The sequence below is a fragment of the Triticum aestivum genome, chromosome 4A (assembly GCF_018294505.1).
Source record: "Triticum aestivum cultivar Chinese Spring chromosome 4A, IWGSC CS RefSeq v2.1, whole genome shotgun sequence".
Classification (NCBI taxonomy): Eukaryota; Viridiplantae; Streptophyta; class Magnoliopsida; order Poales; family Poaceae; genus Triticum; species Triticum aestivum.
This window is the reverse complement of record NC_057803.1, coordinates 524,200,696-524,205,700: the sequence shown is the minus strand read 5'-3', so window position 1 is coordinate 524,205,700 and position 5,005 is coordinate 524,200,696. Positions and strand designations below refer to the sequence as shown.

The window sequence follows — 5,005 nt, the reverse complement described above, 5'->3', positions numbered from 1 at the left end:
GGTGATGGAGGATGGTTGATGATGACGATGGCGACAGATTCCCCTCTCCGGAGCCCCGAACGGACTCCAGATCAGCCCTCCCGAGAGGTTTTAGGGATTGGCGGTGGCTCCGTATCGTAAAATGCGATGATTTCTTCTCTCTGATTTGTTTCTCCCTAAAACTCAATATATGAAGGTGGAGTTGGAGTCGGAGAGGCAATAGGGGGCCCACGAGGTAGGGAGGCGCGCCCTAGGGGGGAGGCACGCCCCCCACCCTCATGGCAAGGTGGTGGCCCCCCTGGCCTTCATCTTTGGAAGGTATTTTTCTTATTTTCTGAAAAATGTCTCCGTGAAGTTTTAGGTCATTCTGAGAACGTTTCCTTCTACACATAAATAACACCATGGTAGTTCTGCTGAAAATAGCGTTAGTCCAGATTAGTTCCATTCAAATCATGCAAGTTAGAGTCCAAAACAAGGGCAAAAGTGTTTGGAAAAGTAGATACGTTGGAGACGTATCATTATGTAACTAGGTCTGAGGCATCCAACACATGAACTAGAACCAGCATGTACGACAACAAGTGGTAGGGTAGAAAATTTCTACCTGTACTAAACATACACCAGACATCCAGCTTTCCGTCCCTAGCAACTAAAGTCTCAAAATTTACAGTTTCTTCAAATAGTAGCAGTGCAAACTCACAACTCTTCACATAATGATTGAGTGCCCAGCACAACATACCATTGAGTTGATTTGGCCACATTGAGGCCTTGCACTGCAGCCAATGTTTCAGTAACTCCTCATCTCCTAAAAATTTCTGTCTTTTTCCATGAACACCTACTACACCTGCATGAGGAAACAATCAATTACTTCACTTGGCTGTAGCAAAAGTGGTGAATATACATAACTACAATTACCCTTGCATAAGCTGAACCGGTCATGGAGAAAAAATGAGTAACAAATGACCACACAGCCAACGCCACACAAACATATGTATTATCAGATTTTGGTACTTACAAGAATAGCCTATAAACAAATTTATGAAAAAGACTAGCACCTCGATTTTAAAATATGTGATGTAACTAGGTCGAGGAATCCAACAGATTGACTACAATCAGCATGTACAACAGCAAATGGTGAGCTACAAAATAAACAGGGCAGTGAGGTGTGATACGTTATTTATAAAGCAGGACTGGGCTTCCCAAAAAAGACCACATGAGCAATAAGAGGGTAGTCTAGTGTGATAATTTATTTGTAGATGAAAAGAGCATAACTAGTAATGTAGGCATCTAGGGCAAGGTAGCAACCTTTTACCATAGAAAATCAACACATTTTCTTCATCCAATTTAGTCCACAAAGAAAGGAAGCACTAACCAAACAATGTATATCCAGTAGCAATTTTAGGGAACAATGACAGTGAGCTAGATCAGGTGCAAAATGAAATGCCATTCATGAGCATAAGCATCAACCATAAACGCATCATCTAGAACAAGATATGATATGAATTGCAGAATTTGGTCATACCACTACACAAGAACCTAGAATCGTGGTGCACAACCTCAGAGTAAACCAAACCCAAGAGGGACCTCGTCACCATAGTTTGGTTTCACAACCAGAATAGAAAATAGCTTCGAACGGAGTAGCGATTACATGGGAAAAAACCTCAAAGTCAAGAGGGATTGTGTCCAAATCTACACTAGGAACAAATCTGCATGAGTGATGTTTACAAATGGGTCTGCTCGTCTCAGTCTTCACATGCCGAACAAAAAGTGATGCAAATTCATCTGTCTGTACTTATAAGTGAAAGTGCTATCTAACAAGTCAGATTTGTCGATAGAGAGAGATCCTAGATCCTCGTGATCCAACAATCAAGAATTTCGTCAATATAGGCAGCTTTGCTCTCATATTTCCTAGGATGGATTCCTATACCTAATCACCATGGAATTTCATCAAGTGTCAAACTTTTCTACTGACTTACTCTAACCATAGAACAAAAAATCAAGAATTTGTACACCACGAACAGAGAGAGATGCATGTTGCGGGGAGGAGAAGACCTTGTGGAAGGGGAAGGTGCGGCTATTGCCATGGCTATATGGAGGTCTTGGTTCCCGGTGGTCCTTGTCCTCTTTCTCGTCAGGTCCCTCGAACTTGGACCTCTAACCAAGTTGACGAAGGAGGGACAACTTCACCAACTCCATGGCCTGTGAAATCGAATGAACAATGGACTAGTCTGTTAAATCAACAATGGAGTCAACAACTCCATGGCCTACTAAATAAACAATGGACCTGCTGCTCGATCTGATCTAGGAGCATAAAAAAGAGGCCCGAGAGACGGACCGCCGCGAATCTGGCCACCGGCTAACCTGCTGATTCTCGATCCGATCCGATCTGGGAGAGAACGTGAGGGGAGGGTGGGGGATAGGGTTGAGCCCATGAGAAAGGTCGCCGGTGGTTGCAGGCGGCGGTGATGTAGGAGGGAGGAGATGAGCCGTCGCGGTCGCCGGCGGTGAAGTGGGCGGGGGAGGGGAGCGAGGAGATGGGGAGTGGGATTGCGTACGAGTGGTGGACGGGCACCGAGGATTTTGGCGACCCGCCTAATTTGGGGGAAAAGCAGCGGTCGATTTTGGGGGAAACAGAGCAAGCGCGCCTGATTTTTGTTAATTCCCGCGCGTTCTGTGCTAAGGTAAGTCGAGTGTCAAATACTGGCACGCAGTTTACATTATTATTTTATAACAGCTATTTTCTTTATTTTATCTTACTTTTTGTATTTTCATTTTATATTTTTGGTATTTTCTTTTCAAAAAACTGGTCGATCTAGTCGGTTTTCTAAAACCCGGTGAACCGGGCGGTTCACAGAAACTAGACGGCTTGATAGCCCCTCCATCGACTTGTTTTGGTGCAACCAAGGTGGGGCTAGAATCGAAAAAGAAAAAGAAAAACTCCTTTGGTAGGGTTTCGGCCGAATTGGGTGCATCTATTGATTTTGTACATGGGCAAAACCCTATCAGGCGTCGCCACTCCCCTCCGGTACCACACCTGTCTGGCACCGCACCGCAGTGACACCACCTCTCCCTAGCTACTCCGCATGAGAGCACTAGGCCACCAGCCCGCGCGCCCACTCCCGCTCCCACCGTCCTGCATCGCCTCTATGCTGCTGGGTAGAGGGGACGTCGCCGCCTGGTCGGTCTGATAGGTCTGGGTAGAGGGTCTGTTCGCCGCCACTCCCTACCAACATCGCCCTTTCATACATATATTTGGGTCATACGAAGGTGGGTGTGCTCTTCCTACCCACCCTCATGCGGTTTTTGGAGATTTCTCGGTCCGCAGGGCCCACGTGATCTATGTGTTTGACAAGACTCCAAAGGGTTTTGACCGAGATGAATTTCTCTTGGTTTGTGTTAACGCATATCACGGTGACATGTCGGACCTTGTTTGATCACATGCCTTCACGGTGACATGTCGGCAGCACTAAGTGCGGGACATACACTGTAGGTGCAGAACGTTCCCCCCGAGACAGTCGCGTTTGTGAAGCAAGTGCCGCATCGGAGTTGTTCGTTAGGTATTTAACCATCCGCCACCCTTTCATACATATATTTGGGTCATATGAAGGTGGGTTTTCTCTTCCTACCCTCCCTCGTGCGGTTTTTGGAGATTTCTTGATCCGTAGGCCCCATGTGGACCACGTCTTTGACCAGACTCAAGAGGGCTTTGATCGAGGTGAATTCCTCTTGGTTTGTGTTAAGGAAGATCATGGTGACATGCCTTCACAAGATTTCCTTCCAGCGGCACTAAGTGCAGCACCAGCATTGTAGGTGCGGAACCTTCCCGCGAGACTATCGTGTTTGTGAGGAAAGTGCACATCATAGTTATGCATTGGGTATTTAAACATCGCACCACCCATGTCTACATATATTTGGGCCATATGAAGGTGGGTGTGCTCTTCCTGCCCTCCCTCATGCGGTTTTCGGAGATTCTCCGATCCTTAGGGCTCGCGCGATCTATGTCTTTCATTAGACTCGACGAGGGTTTGACCAGGTGAATTTGACTATGTTTCTGTTAAGGCAGGTCATGGTGACATGCCGGACCAAAGGCGCTATGTAAGGCACCAACACTATAGGTGCAGAACCTTCCCACGATACTAGCGCGTTTGTGAGGCAAGTGCCGCATCAAAGTTGTGCATTGGTTATTTAACCATCGCACACCATTTCATACATATATTTGGGCCATATGGAGGTGAGTGTGCTTTTCCTACCCTTCCTTGTGCGGTTTTCAGAGATTTCCCTTTCTATAGGGCCCAACTGCACTATTTACGTCTTTGACCGGACTCGAGAAGGGTTTGACCGGGGGTGAATTCCTCTTGGTTTGTGTTAAGGAAGGCCATGTTGACACGCCAGACCATGTTTGAGCATATGGCTTCACAAGAATCCTTCCCGATGCCGCTAACCGTGGCACCAACACTGTAGGTGTAGAACATTCCCGCGGGACTATATCGTTTGTGAGGCGAGTGCCACATTAAACTTATGTATTGGATATTTAACCATTGCACCGCCCTTTCATACATATATTTTAACCATATGTAGGAGGGTGTGCTCTTCCTACCGCCCCTCGCATGGTTTTCATAGATTCTTTGATTAGTAGGCCCGCGCGATCTACGTATTTGACCGGACTCAAAAGGGGTTGGACCGAGGTGATTTCCTCTTGGTTTGTGTTAAGGAGGGTCATGTTGACATGCCGGACCTTGTTGGAGCACATGCCCTCACAAGATTCCCTCTCTACGGCACCAGTAGTGTAGGTGCAGAACCTTCCCACGGGATTGTTGTGTTTTGCGAGGCAAGTGCTGCATCGAAATTGTGGGTTGGGTATTTAACAATCGCATCACCCTTTCATACATTTATTTGCGCCATATGTAGGCCTGTGAGCTCTTCCTACCCTCCCTCATGTCGTTTTCAAATATTCCTTGATCCGTATGGCCCGCACGATCTACATCTTTGACCGGATCGAGAGGGGTTTGACCGGGGTGAATTCCTCTTG

General features: G+C 46.8%; 1 long non-coding RNA gene across 1 annotated transcript; it reads right to left on the bottom strand.

The window, feature by feature from the left end:
* Positions 1–447: 447 nt before the first annotated feature.
* On the bottom strand, positions 448–2,586 carry LOC123086704 (uncharacterized). Its single transcript, XR_006441098.1, has 3 exons — positions 2,338–2,586; positions 2,029–2,175; positions 448–820 (listed from the first exon to the last, which is right to left on the bottom strand). It is a non-coding gene; the product is annotated as an uncharacterized lncRNA (long non-coding RNA).
* Positions 2,587–5,005: the final 2,419 nt, after the last annotated feature.